This window comes from Vulpes lagopus, chromosome 24 (assembly GCF_018345385.1).
Source record: "Vulpes lagopus strain Blue_001 chromosome 24, ASM1834538v1, whole genome shotgun sequence".
NCBI lineage: Eukaryota > Metazoa > Chordata > Mammalia > Carnivora > Canidae > Vulpes > Vulpes lagopus.
Window position 1 is genome coordinate 29951378 of NC_054847.1, and position 16465 is coordinate 29967842.

At 36.6% G+C, this 16465-nt stretch overlaps 1 protein-coding gene across 9 annotated transcripts in view; it reads left to right on the plus strand.

The window, feature by feature from the left end:
* MBD5 (methyl-CpG binding domain protein 5) overlaps positions 1 to 16465 on the plus strand; it is a 438997-nt gene that overhangs the window by 285911 nt on the left and 136621 nt on the right. For 7 of the 9 annotated variants that reach the window (XM_041739751.1, XM_041739750.1, XM_041739753.1 and 4 more), the window contains exon 4: positions 6789 to 6910. The exons of the other annotated variants lie outside the window; for them this stretch is intronic. The gene's annotated coding sequence lies outside the window, so the exon portion shown is untranslated. The remainder of the gene's footprint in view (positions 1 to 6788; positions 6911 to 16465) is intronic. 9 annotated transcript variants of the gene reach the window in all.

A 16465-nucleotide genomic window follows, 5' to 3' on the forward strand; every position in this document is an offset into this window, starting at 1 on the left:
CCTCAACATTGTTTTTCTAGAACTTACCCTATAAGGTTATATAATAAAGCACTTCATATACAGTGACACTTAAGAATTTATAAATGCCTACTAAGTTTCCACAGATCATGGCTAATGACAATCTTATGCTGTTTTTTCTTTTGTTTTGTGTTTATCAGAATTACACATGGATATGATTTAAAAAATCAAGTAGTCCTATGAGACTTAAAAAAAACTCCAGCAATCTCCTGCTCAGCAATTCTTTCCACTACTTTTCTGATTCCCAGGGCAGTCATTATCAGTTCATTTTTAGCTATTCCTTTTTATATTTATGAAAAAGAACATTTCTAAATAATATAATTATATTTCTACTTCTTGATTTTTTTTCAGCTTCACATATAATCTATTAATTTCTCCCTATGGAAACCATAGAGTTAAGTCTGTTATATCCCCTACCCTACCCCATCGCCACAAACACAGCATCTTCTCAATATAGTTATATCATGATTTTGATGCTTCATATTCAATTTAGCACATTTTATAACTATATAAAATTAATTCATGGCTGAACCACATCATGTTTCCAATTCTCTGTTTTCCCTAAAATTAATGATTGCCTTGTTCCTCATTTGCTTGTTTCTGTGTACTTGTTTCTGGTTCAGCTGCAACCTCTGTGGGGCTTCTTTTGTTCCCATTTTGAGTTAAAACTCCTGTTTTAACTCCTGTTTAAAACTCCTGTCTTTTCCTTCTTCATTTACTCTCAGTAAGATGGAGCACATCTACCAATAGCTTTGATCTTGCCTCTCTGAAAATGGCTTTCAGCTTTACTGATATTTGATTGACATTGTGGCTAAATACAGAATTGGGGTTTGGAATTTATTTTCTTTCAGAATTTTTATGGTCTGTCTCCATTGCCTTTTAGTTTCCAGTGGTGAAAAGCTGAAAGACGTTCTACTTTTTGTTCTATATATTTTTGCTTTCTGGAACCTTTTATAATTTTCTCCACAGAGTTCTGAAATTTGGTTATGTTGTGCCCTGTAGGGGATCTATTTTCATTCATTTGGCTAAGCACTCACTGAGCCCTTTTAATATAGAAATTCATGTTCTTTAATTCAGGAAAATTTTCATGAGTTACTTCTTTGATGATTTTTTTCTATTTCCTTTTCTATTTTTCTGTTATTTGGATGTTGAACCTCCTAGATGAGTCTTCTAATTTTCTTATCCTTTCTCTCATCTGTTTTTTCTCTCAATATCTTTACTTTCTGGGGACATCTTCCATCCTTTCTATTGAGGCTTCCATTCCAATCATAATTTTGTTTCCCAGAAACTCTTGTTTCCTGATTTTTTTTCTTTTTTTAAGCAATCTGTTTTTGTTTCATGGATGCAATTCTTTTTTTATCTCTTTAAAGATTTTTTCTCTTTAAAGAAATTTTCTTTTCCTGAACAGTTCTATTTTCTGTTTGCTTCTTGGTTTTATTTGTTTGGTTGGTTTTTTTGGTTGGTTGGTTGGTTAGTTGTTTCAGGCTCCATCTTTCATGTCAGGGGTTTTCCCCAGATGTCTAGTGGTCATTGGCTGTCAGTTCATATTTAAGGTAGGAAGAAAGGGGGATGCCAGGATAACACATAACTGAAGCTTAATAGTTGTGAACTCCCTACATTTGAACATGCTTTTTTGTTCAGGAACCCCCAGTATCATTTCACTGAACACTACTTTTTACTCAAGTCATATTCACCAAAGGAGTCTTCCACTCTCCTGCCTTGAGGCTTTATAATGGGTCACTAGCATTCTGCAAACCCAGTAGGAGAGGACTTGGGAGTCTCAATATTTGTTATATAAAACCTCATTCAATTCTGTTTTCAGCAGCAGAGTACTCTGCCCTCCAGAATTCTTCAAAATTTCCCAGTTTGGCAATCTTCTGTTTTATATACTCCAAAGAATAAACACGTAGTCTTTGGCCAGGATAAGAGAGGGAGGAGCACTTGTCTAGTGGTGAATGGTAGAGAGGGAATGCAAGAGAATAATTCATAAATTGATTTCTAACCAGGCTTGCTGTGATTTAACCTGCTTCCAGAAGTCTGGGTGCCACCAGTTCTCAAATTTTTTTTGGAAATTAGTGCAAATAAAACTGCTTCCTTACTTTACCTACTGCTGGCTTCAGATTCAACCTGTTTGAATCTGCTGTCAATTAGCTGTCATCATTCTAGCTTCCAAATTTTGGTTACAGTTATTCATTTATCTCTCACTCTCCTTTTCGTCCTTGGTTTATGCTTTTTAACAAAAATTTTAATATCGTATCTTAGTATGGTTTTGAAAAGGAATGGAGTTAAATCTCTATGTTCAATCTACCTCTTTTAATCAAAAATCAATATTGTTGGGACGCCTGGGTGGCTCAGCATTGAGCATCCGCCTTCTGCCCAGGGCGTGATTCAGGATCTGGAGATTGAGTCCCACATCGGGCTCCCTGTGAGGAGCCTGCTTCTCCCTCTGTCTGTGTCTCTGCTTCTCTCTGTGTGTCTCTCATGAATAAATAATACCTTTAAAAAAAAAAGAAATCAATATTATTGATTTTATTATCCACTGAGTAGTTTCTTTTTAACATTTGTTAGATTTGAAATAAATACCTTTTATAAAAAAGAAAATTTCTATTTAGAGGAAATGGGAAATAATTATAGCTAATCCCTATACTCAGTCTCAGGGTAAGATTTAGGAAGATTGCTGTTTATGTTTATATTTTATATTTAAATGCTTTTTTTTTATGACAGAGACCTGCTTCCTTCACGGTATGTGGGGATATTTATTACTCCATCAGCCTGAAAATAGTAACTAGAAACCTTATTTTACAGAGATCAATCTTGCATAGTAAGGACATATGATATGATCAAACTTTTCAAATCAAAAACTGGGCAATATAAACTTTAATCAGTAGGTCCACCAACAATGGGCCAATGTGTTATACATACATGTAAGAAATAATTTTTGATAGTCACACATATTTTTTAAGATTTATTTTTTATTTATTCATGATAGATATAGAGAGAGAAAGAGAGAGGCAGAGACACAGGAGGAGGGAGAAGCAGGCTCCATGCCGGGAGCCTGACACGGGACTGGATCCCAGGAGTCCAGGATCGCGCCCCAGGCCAAAGGCAGGTGCCAAACCGCTAAGCCACCCAGGGATCCCAGTCACACATTTTTTTTGGATAGATTTGTATTAAGAATATTGAGAAGGGATATATTTTTTATTGAAGTATAATTAATATACAATGTTGTATTAGTTTCAGGTGTACAGTGTATTGATTCAGCAATTCTATTTGTTACTCAGTGCTCATCATACACATAATATTGTTACAATATTATTGATTATATTTTCTGTGCTGTCATACTGTTTTACAACTAAAGACCCAAGACTCAAAGAAGTTATTTCCCCACACTTACACAGGTAGTGGCAACAAAGGTAGAATTTGAAACCAGGATTCACTTACTTCAAAGCTAATACTCTTGTGAAGTGAATGTGTATACAAAATCTGGCATTATGGGAGTGCATTAAAGGTCCCCGGAACTTGGGAAGTTGAAGGAGAGTTACTATTAGAAATCATAACCAGAAAAAAATATATAAATATAAAAAAATAATAAAATTAAATTAAATAAGAAATTATAACCAGAAAATCACACCATATATTTTTTGTACATTTTTACAGAACAATTTCATTGAATTTTTATAACAGCTCTATAAGCTGGCTATGTAGATTTAAATTTTATAGTTGCTTATCTCAAGTGTGTAAAATACAGTTTTCCAAATCTAAAAATTGATATCTCACAAACCCGTTTTCCTGGCACTCCCCACTAAAACCACAGATAAAGGAAAAATTAATCTTGCCAACTGGTAGTTGCTTGGTTACTTCTAAAGTAAAATTGTGGGATCCCTGGGTGGCGCAGCGGTTTGGCGCCTGCCTTTGGCCCAGGGCGCGATCCTGGAGACCCGGGATCGAATCCCATGTCGCGCTCCCGGTGCATGGAGCCTGCTTCTCCCTCTGCCTGTGTCTCTGCCCCTCTCTCTCTCTCTCTCTATGACTATCATAAATAAAAAAAAAAAAAAAAAAAAAAGTAAAATTGTGTCAATTTAGGCTTTAAACCAAGATTCTTCCCTTGAGCTTAGAAGGATTCTCTCCATCCCTTCTACTCTTCTCCAGGTTCCTGGGAGACTCATATCATCCTGGCATCAGTGGATGTATGGGTTTCCATACTCTTCTCTCTGCTTGCTTGTCTCCCCTGAATTATTGCTTGACCCTTGACATTTTGGCCAGCAATGGGGCATGTGCCAGCATCCACCAAGACGTAATTCCTCTTGCTTGGCCTCTGGAATTCATATACTAGATCTACTGCCATGATTCTTGCTATGATCTCCAGTTGTAATGACCATGCACTCTTCACCCTGTTTCTTCAAACCCCAGTCTCCTTCGTGTATGCCAGCTCAGTCTTAGCCACTTTTGCACCCTTCTCAGGATAGAGACTTCAGCAACTTTTCAGAAGCTCGGTCACAATACACCCGCCTGCTTAGAATCCAAAGAAGTCTTCAGACAAATCCTCCCAGGTACATTACTTAGTTAGTGTCTTCAGTACTCTACACTCAGACACCTCAATGCTTTTTCTTCCTGATGGCCATCATGTTATTTCCTTAGCATATGAAAACATCTTTACATCCTCTTGTATTCTTGTCAATAGTTTTTATGGTATAGCATTATAATAATAATATAAAGTAAGGCAACGGTACTAGAATGATCAATTAACAAAACATACTAAGAAGAAAGTAAGGTGTAGAACAGTATATATAACCTGCTCCATTTCTGTAAACACTAGTGTAGATACCACAGTGCATTAAACATTTCTGGAAGAATACATGAATCTATTAGCAGAGGTTGCCTCTGAGGAGGTAAAACAGTCTTGTCTGGGGGACAAGACTGGAAGAGAAATTATCACTGTTGCTTCATATCTTTCAAATTCTATATCATAAAAATAGCCTATTAAAAAATAAGTAAAAGATAATTATAAAACACTTATAATTTGACTTTGTTAACCTCCCAGGCTTCAGATTTTCTAATTCTCAGCCACAGGCAGCAAGTAGCTCTTTTGGCAAAGCCATCTATTTTTTGCCTTCTCTGCTTCCTGATGTGCCCCTCTTTACTGAGGAATGCATGAAGCAACTTGCTCCAACATTCTTAATGTTTCCTTTCCCTTAGAAGGGAAAATAATTTAGTAGGAAGAGGGCCTGGGTCTCAAATATAACAAATACATAGTTTAGCTATTTTGCTAACTTGCTGGACTTAGGTAAAAAGGTCCTCAATACCCTTCACCTGAACTCTGGCTAAGCCACATCTTTGTTACTCGCAGGAACTTTTGTAATCTTCAGGCATATCACACTGAATAGGTGTATTTAATAAATTGTGATCAATATAAATGCATGAATTCATAATTTTATCTATAAGTACAAATCACCTAATTTTAGATTTATTCACTGATAAAGATTTCTGAAATCTGCATTTTAGATTTCCCAATTGTCCAGTAAATATAGCTGTCTTTTTTTTTTTCTCTCATCCAAGATCCAATTAGGAATCATTCATTGCATTCAGTTGTCATATCCATTTAATATCCTTTAATCTAGAAAAAATTCCCATCTTCTTTGTGTCATGTCATTGATATTTTTTAAGCCTGGGCCAGTGTTTGCAAGCTGTCCCTTACTTTAGATTTTTCTGAATTTTTTTTTATTATTAGCTTCAGACTAAATATTCTTGGCAAGAATACCTCATTGGTGATGCTGTGCCTTCTCAAGGTATCATATCAAAAATAAGAGGAAACTGGGTACATAGTAGAAAAGCATATCATACTGCTATGGCTTAAGGTCCGACACACGTTTTCAATTGACCTTGCTTTTATTTTAAACTTATCAAGTAATGTCTAAGTGGTTCAGTACTTAAATAGACCAGACCATTAGTACATAGTATTTTATCCAATGGATATCATTTTGGAAACACAAAAAATATTTCTTTTTCAATTGATCAGTTTTTGTGAAATTCTTTATATCAGCTTAGGGAGCTGATAAAATTAATGCACAGCTGAAGGCCAAGTAGTAATAATACTAATACCGCATAGAATCAAGGTGAGAATTACTTGAAATAGTAACAGAAATAAAATGTATCTGATAGTAATATGCTCTATAGGATCTCTATTAATAACATCAATCCCACTTTTTTTTTCTTTTTATTTATTCATAAGAGGCACAGAGAGAGAGAGGCAGAGACACAGGCAGAGGGAGAAGCAGGCTCCATGCAGGGAGCCCGAGAGAGAGAGAGAGACAGAGACAGAGAGAGAGAGAGACGCAGGCACGCAGGCAGAGGGAGAAGCAAGCTCCATGCAGGGAGCCTGACATGGGACTCAATCCCGGGTCTCCAGGATCTGCCCTGGGCCGAAGGCGGCGCTAAACCGCTGGGCCACCGGGGCTGCCCTCAGTCCCACTTTTTATTTTTAAAAACCACATATACAGCAACAGTATCTGGCACTCCTATCAGTACTTTATGAATATTAATCTTTATGGTTGATAATATCACTATCCCCATTTACAGGTGAGGAAATTGAGCATGAAGAATGATAAGTAACTTTTCCAAGGTCATACAGAAAGTAGGTGATAATATTTCCAACTGTTTACCTGAGAGATCCCACTTGAAAACAGGCAGCCTGTATAGCTCCAAGCTAAGGATGATTTTCCTTCAGCTGCTCCTTTAAATAAATGTGTGTGTTTATGTTATTTCTGTTACAGAGAGAAGAGGTACTCCCTTATAGGGACTCGTAAAGACATAGAGCATCTAGAGATTTACTGCCTCCATTACGCTGCTGGCTCTCGCAGCACTTGTTATGTTTTTATCAGTTTCTCTCCAGAAGGTAGGAATTGTGTTTTCTATCTATGAATTCTTTATATAATTACAGTTTTCTTGACTGTGAACTTAATTTTTATTAAATGTGACAAGCATCTGATACCTATAGAATAAAATACCAGATGTCCCCAAACAGTAAAGACACGTAAACACATAGCCTTTAAAAAATATTTCTAAAAAAATAAAATAAAAAATATTTCTATTATAAAATTAATAGATGTTCATTATAAAAAAAAGATAAGGCAATACAGAAAAGTATAGTAATCCTGCCCCTGTGTGATAATTACTCATTATATTTTGTTGTATGTCTTTCTGAATTTATTGATATGAATGTATATAATGCATAATATATGTATCTATCTAATTATTATGATTAGAATTAGGGACAATAGAATATAAGTGCTCCTTGGCTAGATTGCTTCTTTTACTTAGCAGTTATTGCAGTAGTTTTCATGTCTGTAAATATCCTCTGCATTTCTATTATTAATGGTTATATACTATTCCAGTTTAAGGATATAACACAAATTATGTAACCACTTTCCAATTATTGAGTATGTGGGATCTGTCCAGTTTTTTTCCTGTGTTAAACATGATTTCAGTGAACATTCTTTTACATGCCTCTTTGTACTTGTGTCTAATTATTTTTTCAGACAGTTTCTAGTTGCAGAGCCTTAATTCCTAATCACGCTCTCTGATGAAAGGGTTCCATCGCCTATAACATAAAGAACCACTGTCCTTTATTCACCATCTTGGAGAATAACAATGCATAGTCATATACAGTGGTCTTAGTAATCAAATATATATTTGGCTCTGGAATCCTTTCTTAAAATAGCATCTGTCTGCAGGATGTTGATAGTTGGAGAAGTTATATGCGTACGGGGACAGGGGACAATATGGGAAATTGCTGTACTTTGCACTCAATTTTGCTGGGAACCTAAAACTTCTCTGAAAAATAAAGTTTATTAAAAAAAGGAAAACTTTTTAAATGCTATTGTATACATTTAAAATTAAATTTAGACTTTTACGTACACACACAAAAATAACGTCTGAAAACTTTGGAAAATGCTAGCTTATGGTATATTCTTAAAAATGGAAGTGGTAAATCGAAGTAAAAATATATTGAAAGGCTCTACCAATTTACATTTCCACCAGCAGTATGCCACTTTCTCTATAGTCTTTTCATAAATAAATCTGGAATCTTTGTTTTTGTTTTTAAATAAATCTTGAGTGAGAAAAGTATATGGCATCCTAATTTTCATCTATTTGATTAGTAGTGACATGTATATCTTTGTTTATTTATCCTTTATATTTTTTATGCCTATCTCACTTATGCCCCATTCCAAATTTTTCTTGGGGGTCTTTGATGTTTTTTCTTTATTAATAAGAGTCAAGAATCATATTAAGAATATTAACACTACAAGTCACATATAATACAATTATTTTTCTTATTTTTTTTATTTTTTTAATGTTTTGATATGTTTTGCTTTTATGGGCTTCATTTTTGCCATATAAGGTTAGCTTTTTTGAGTAAAACTCTACATATGCCTCTCCAGAAACATAACAAGTTTTACATACTATATATAATTAATGTCTGATTCACTTTTAAGGTACAAGTTCAGAAGGAAGCAATACCTTCTCAGGATCTTCTGTGGAGTTTGATAATGTAGTACTTCATCATAAGCAATTAGGAAAATACCCCATGACTACTAGGGCCAGTAGGAGTACAGAATATCATCACATGTGGTTCTCATTCAAAGAAGAAGGCTACAAAAAGCAAATGAGTCCCAACTAGAAACAGAATTGTCAATACACATTAAAAAGAGAGAAGGAAAGTAAGTCCTAACCTTAGCAAAAGCTAAGTAAAATCATGTAAGTTTTTATAGTTAAGAAAGAACTTTGGATTAATTATTTCATTTTATGAATGAGAAAACAAAAGAGCAGAGAGTTTGACTCAGCTTTGTCCCAAATCATACAAATGTGTTTTTTTTTTTTTCATTTTCTCAATCTACTAAATACTCTCAGTCATTTGTCTCACTTATTGTCACTTATTACTTCGAGGTAACATTCATTATTATCCCCTTTATAGAGATAAGGAATCTGACTCTAGTTCAAGCAGTCTGAGACATACAGCCCTCATTCTGAATTGCTGGTCTTTAGAGAGGAGACTCTTGTGTTATAATCAGTAAGAAATTATGCGTCACTATCAACGAATGCAGACAGAATTACTGGAAGAACAGTGAGAGAGTTGCAATGGTCAATCCTAGAAATAAAGCAAGAGTAGAATATATTGGCAGGATAGACAGCAAAAACTATTTTTTTACAACTAAGTAAAAAAAAAAAAAAGCCTAATTAAAAAGTGAAAGGCCTAATTAAAGAACTTTGTGGTTTGATTTGACTCTAGCTTATTCCCTGATTTTCAGAGACTGTTGCATCCCTCAATTCATTTTTGCATTCATAAAAACTGTTTTGGCTTTTTAAATGAAAAATGGCTTATGAGAACTCTATTACAAAATTCTAAATTTGCAGAACCCTTGTTCATTATCACTGCTTTTCATACCCCCTTTGAGGACTTTACATTTTTAATTGCATATATTATGCAATGTAGTCCTTAGGCATTTTTGCTATTAAAATATCTTTTATAAATTGGTAAAGAAAGTAACACTCAAAACAGATGGACTATGGCTCTAGGTTTTAATGCTTGCTATAGTTGATATCTAAAGGTGCACATGAATTAAACAAAAAATGAAATCATGAACGAAGAAAGGATTTTCCAAATTGAATTTGCAAGTTTAGTCCTAAATAGCAATCACAATTTTAGCTGGAGGCTTTTCTGGGGGATTGTGAATAATGATTAGGTGAGAGCATAGGCCCCAGGCAAAGCCTCAGGACTGCACTGCTCCTAGCCAGTCATTTATCCTCAAAAAATGGTCCTCAGGTTGTGCCGTATTGTTTGAAATACCAGTGGGAATCAAACCTAAGTCTGTCATTTTATCCCAAGGGTCATCTCTGGAGTCTGAAGCTTAGATGGTAAGATAAATGTTTGCCGAAATGAAAACCCTTGGTAGGCTTTTCAGTTACTGTTGCTTTATTTTATGTTTACTGCTTTGGGGTATGTATTTTTATTTACGTGCAGAGGAATTATGTATAAAAAATTATAACTCCAAGAAAGTAATATCACTATTGAAAATTGTGTTCAACTCTGTAGAGCATCTATTTAAGGGAAATAGGTAAAAAAAAATTTTAAGATAATAAATTCTACCTCTCATTTTTATTAGATTTTCATGGAAATTTATGTTTAAGAGAATTCTGATTTACTATTCTTTGCTAAAAATGTTCTTCTAGCCTGATCTTATCATGTAAAATTATGAATTGGTGGGTATGGATATTTTGAAAGCCCTGACATCTTGAATTCATGGATAATTATGTATTTTTAGTTACCACAACTTCAGTTCTTTTCTGTCTTTATAGCTATTTGCTCTAACTTTTTCCCCAAAACTTGTCACTTAAGTTGTTAAAATGGCATCCACAACTCTTTTAAACATATTTACATAATAGTAAAAAGGAAATTAACAAGACAAAATATTTATCTAATTCACCCAGCATATGGAATAATATGATGATAATAGTAATGAAAAATAGTAGTGCAGTAGTAATAATCTAATAACACAAAGAAAGGATAGGGTTTTTTTGTTTTGTTTTTTTAATAGCTAGACTTTTCACTGTGTGTCAGGCACTGTTCTAACTCATTCTAACTCATAACTCCCATTATTTTTTTTTTTTTAATTTATTTATGACAGTCACAGAGAGAGAGAGAGAGAGAGGCAGAGACACAGGCAGAGGGAGAAGCAGGCTCCATGCACCGTGAGCCCGACGTGGGATTCGATCCCGGGTCTCCAGGATCGCGCCCTGGGCCAAAGGCAGGCGCCAAACCGCTGCGCCACCCAGGGATCCCCTATAACTCCCATTATTATTCCCACTTTTAAAATGAAGAGATAGTTAATAAGAGATTAAATAGTAGTGAATCTAGGATCAGAAAACTGAGCCAAGGACTTGAGAGAGCCACAGTAGAAAATTCTGTCTTTCAGGATCTCACATCGCTGAATACAAGGTATTGTCCTGGGGATATGGTGGTAACGAGGTAGACACAGTTCCTGACTTCATTAAGTGCAAATTTACATAATTATTTCATTTCTATATTTCAAGGTGATGGGAGAACATATGTAGGGACCTCATATTGTCTAGGAGAATCAGCCAGAGTCCCTATGAAGCAGGAGAGCGAGGTTCTTCTCTCAGAGAGTTCAAGAATGAATATCGCAGATGAGGGAGAGTGAGTACAGCAAGAGTTTTATTAAGCAAAGATACAGAAAAAAAAAAGCTCTCAGGAGTGATAGGGGCCCCCGACCAGGTTGCCAATGTGGACCTCCACTGACAGGTCTTTTATTAGAACTAACCAAGGAGCTTGTGGCCTTATTATTCTTGTGATGTCTTGGTTTGAGTAAGGACTGGTGATAACATCGTAGGGGCTTGCTTACTCTTTGAGGTCTGGTCGTTCTTTGTGGCCACAATGTGACTGCCATAGAAAGACCCCACCTCTGATGCCCAGGGCAGGGTGGTCTGGTTTGTTCCCTTATCTCTGGTTTCCTTATGCCTTAGCATTTCTGGAATTTCTGTGAGCCTGATCCTGTAGCCGCTACCTGTCTCTCCCTACCTAGCCCCACCTGTCCCTTATCACCTGAGAAAGGGGCAATTTAGCTGAGATCTGACGGTTGAGTAGGAGTCACTAGGTCAGTAGAACTGGGGAAAGGGAGATTCAAGGACTACACTATGACTTTGGTATTAATACTACAGTATAGTAGTATTCCATATACTAGGTGAATTAGGTAAATATTTTGTTTTGTTAATTCCCTCCCTTTTTCATCTATTATTTAAATATGTTTAAAAGAGTTGTGGATTCCATTTTAACAACTTCAGTAGGCACTTTTGCTTTTATGGGCCCCTTCTTCCATAAGAAACATTAAAAATTGTATTTTGCAATCATACTGGTATAGAGATAAATATGTTAATATGATATACTAAAGTATTTTTGTTTGTCCTAAAGGGTTTTATTTCTTATTTTCAAAGAAAACTTTTTCTGGGACCCCTAAGAGTATTGTGGGTTCTAGGCACTTGTGCCTACTGTTCCTAATGGATAAGTTCAGTCCAGGAGTGCGGCATATTGGGCCAGAGGCATTTGAGATAAAATGTCAGAAGCTTAGAGGTCCTTGCTTGCTCAGGAAATGCAAGGGAGGTGTGTCCAGAGCAGAGTTCAGGGGAGGGAGCATGAGGCTGGTAAGACAGAAAGGGTCCTGTAGGCCTTGTTTAGGATTTTGATATTTATCCTAAGAGTAATAGACCTCCAAAAGGTGTGTGTGTAAATCACATTTGCGCACTTGGTTAAAATCAGTTGTGTGATCACCTTCTCCCACTTAAGCCTCACTTCTCTTTCTGCTTTGCCTTCTGATATCTTCATGTATTCAAGTAAAAAGTAATTTGCTTTCACCTCAGATTTTTTTTTAAAGATTTTATTTATTTATTAGAGAGAAAGAGCAAGAGAGTGTGTGCAAAAGCAGTGGGGGGAGCCGCAGAGGGGGAGGGAAAGGCAGGCTCTCTGCTGAGTAGGGAGCCCAACAGGGTTCTCAATCTCAGGACCCCAAGAGCATGACCCAGTCTGAAAGCAAACACCCAACCAACCAGCCACCCAGGCTCCCCTTGCCTCAGATTTTTTATTTATCACTTTTAGGCATCATATATTATTAACACACATAAATAAAAGAGGCATTCTACACTCAGTCTGCCTCTACTTTTTGTCTATCATTCTTCAGTTACTTTTATCTTTATGTCTGGTTTTTCTGTTGTAACAGTTTTTCTGTGGTTAATAAATGAATACCTTTAACTATAGGTGCCACTTTGGGATTGGGCCCACTTGTCAGATGAAGATATTAGTACACTCACCTCCTCCGTGGTTCTGTCCTCAGTTCTTTCATTTCTGTATCTCTAAAATTGATGCCATTTACATCTTTCTTTTTTTTAATTTATTCATGAGAGACACAGAGAGAGAGGCAGAGACACAGGCAGAGGGAGAAGCAGGCTCCCTGCTGGGAGCCCGAGGTGGGACTCCATCCCGGGACCCCAGAATCATGCCCTGAGCCAAAGGCAGATGCTCAACTGCTGAGCCACCCACGCGCCCCTACATCTATTTTATAGCCACAATTAAGTATTTACATGATTGTGTGAAAAGGCCCTTTGCATTTGCTGCTTCCTCCTCCACCTGGAACCTCCATTCACCCAGATGACTACATTGCCCACTCCCTCCCTTCCTTAAGTACTCAGCCCAGGTGGCAGCTGCCAGTAGGGCTGTTCTGGCCATGTTATTAGAAATAGCAACTCCTCTACCTGGGATCCTTCCTATACCTTCCTTGTTGTGTTTTTCTCCATAGCACTTATTGTTAATACAGATTATATATTTTATTTCATTTAATTTTTGAAATTATTGTCACTCTCCTCATTCTTGACTATAGCTTCAAGAAGACAAGGATTATCATCTAGTTTAATCTGTTTGATTTTTTGTTTGTTTGTTCTTTTCCCCTCCTCGCTATATTCTTGACAGCTAGAACCATTTCTGATACAGAATCATTTTAATCAATGACTGGTTATCATCCCAGTCTACTGCGATGCTACTGCTTTGTGTCTTTACTTATGCAATTTTTCAGTTTTCTTAAAATTTCTTATTTCCTTTTTTGGGTTTTTTTTTTCATTATTTTTCTTTATCATATTCCCAGTTCTTTCCAACTCTGCACCATATAAAATGCTCTGGTGTTTTGTGTTTTTTTGTTTTTTGTTTTTCCCTGGGAACTACTCTTCTGGAGCCTTATATACTCTGGCTGCACAGCCACCATTCTTCGGCTTCCCTTTCCTGCTCTTTTCATTGGCACTACAGCAGACAACCTACATTTTTCTGTTTCTCAGTGTATATCCTCCTTTAATAAAGCATATCCCTCAGCAGCTTTCTATTAAAAAATATATTTGAATGACAATTTTTTTTAACTTTCACATGTTTAAAATGTTTTTTTACTTTATTCTCACTAGAGATATATCCAGATTCTAACATCACAAAGGTGCCAGCCTGGGAGCAGGGCCCCACTGGGGGAAGAAGGAAGAGGTGGGCGTGTGTGCATCAGTATTGGAAAGGGAGAATTCACATTTGAAGATGCCATATTTTGACCGCCTGCTCCACATGAGACACTGTCTAAAAACTGACATTTTGTACCGCTTCTAACTTCTTTTTATGGAAGTCTTAATGATCATTGTGTTAAACCTTATAGGAAAGGCACCACCTTTAAAGAATAGGCTGAAGAGGGACCCCTGGGTGGCTCAGTGGTTGAGCGTCTGCCTTCGGCTCAGGGTGTGATCCCGGGCCTGGAATCGAGTCTTGCATCAGGCTCCCCACATGGAGCCTGCTTCTCCCTCTGCCTGTGTCTCTGCCTCTTTCTGTGTGTCTCTCATGAATAAATAAATAAATACAATCTTAAAACAAAACAAAAATAATATGCTGAAGAGAAGCTCTTGCTGCCTACTTAACTGCTTCCTTCTGAATTCTAGTTTCTCTGGAATTCTAGAGCACAAATAATTTTCTCTCTGAACTTGGAAAGTGATGGTTCAGTCTTCTAAAATTCATTAACACCAGCGTGAGCCTGCAGCTCATTGTTTTTTTGCTTGGCAACTTTTGGGCACCGTCTTTGTTTTTCTTGGTGCTTTTCTTGGTGATGATGTGTCTTGGAGTAATAAGCCTTTTTCTGTTTATATTTTTCTGTTGTATTCAGTGAGCATTTTCATCTGAGGGGTTTCGTACACCCCTTCTCCGGTGTGATCACCGGAGATACAAGATACAATTATCTTGTATTATTTCTTTAGTAATTTCCACCCCTTTCTTCTTTATTTTTTCTTCTTTCTTTCTGTGACTTCTGTTATTCTATGAAGTACCACATGGCTGAACATCGAATGTCTCATCTTTTCTATGATGCTGTCTTTTTAAATCTACTTCCATGCAGTGCTCTCCATTCCAAGAAAGAAATCTGTAGGAGGGTTGAAATATAAAATTTTGTTTTTATTTTCCAAGAGTCTTTCATATTCTCTTGGGGTTTTGTTTATTTTAAGTTGAAAAGGGTGGTAATTAAGTACACAGATTCTGGAGCCAGACTGAGTTTAAATCCCAGTCTCCCACACTTACCTCTGTGATCTTGAGCAGTTTTAAATTTTGTGTCTCTGTCCTAACCTGAAATGGAGATAATGATAGTATGCCTATCTCAGAGTCCTGAGAATTAAATGAGCTGCTAAACATAAAGCACTGAGAACAAAATCTGGAATAGAGTAAGCCTTATACATATTTACTATTATCACCTCTATTACAATTATCATTATTGCTATTTCGTGAATATGATATCTGTTCACTGTCCCTGAGGATACCAGGTAGGGGTCTTTTTAAAGTTCCCTTTTTTCACTAAATTACCCATTTCCTCCAGTTCACCTTCTTTTTCCTGTTTGCTTGTGTTTATTTCCCTTTGACACAGGCGGCTTTTTTTTAAATACCTGGCATTTCTTGGTGAAAGGTTCATATTTGAAAATTAGACAATAAACAGCTGATTAGTAGGAGATTTACATACAAAGACAGCTTTTCTTGATTTCAGATGTTTTGGGTGATTAGGCCAGGGAACTAGCCTTTGCAGTGGGGTGTCCCCTAAATGCCAGCCCCTAAAGCTATTCTTTGGTCTAGGATTGATTTCCTCCAAGAGGAACCCGTTGATTGTTGCTTTAGGAATTCAGTGGATGTGGATGCCGACTGTTCCTTATACAAATATTCAGTTAATCTCCCCATTTTCAGCCCCACCTGTCCCTCCTGCTCTCACTGTCCTCTTACCAGGTATCTGTGAGATTCACCTCCTGAATCTCCCTCTGATTCTACAGATCCATGGGTCCTGTCTTAGCTTCTGCGACTCCATGTCTACCAGGCTGTGGTTCCTGTGCCCCAAGGCTGCAGTGTTTCTCTGTTTTCTAGCTCACATTAATTTTTTGAAATCTCTCATCTGTGCATAGCCCATCCATTGTGATGTTATTTATTTTTTATTCCAGTATTATCATTTTTGCAGGTCTTAGAAGTAAAAACATGTATGGTCTATTTACCATCTTTAGAAGCCCTTGCAAATTTCTAATCAGAGAAATGATGATCAATAATCCACTCTAGGGGCACCTGGGTGCGTCAGTGGTTGAGTGTCTGCCTTTGACTTAGGTCGTGTTCCCTGGGTCCTGGGATCGAGTGCTGCATTGGGCTCACCACGGGGAGCCTGCTTTTCCTCTGCTTCTCTTTCTGTGTCTCTCATGAATAAATAAATAAAATCTTTTTAAAAAATAAAATACTCACTGTAGCTGAAGTTTAATTATAGCAGCATCAACTAACAGACTAGGTTTTCCTGATTTAATTATATGTGGTTCTTATTACACTTAGCAAAAGATATAGATAATAGATCTA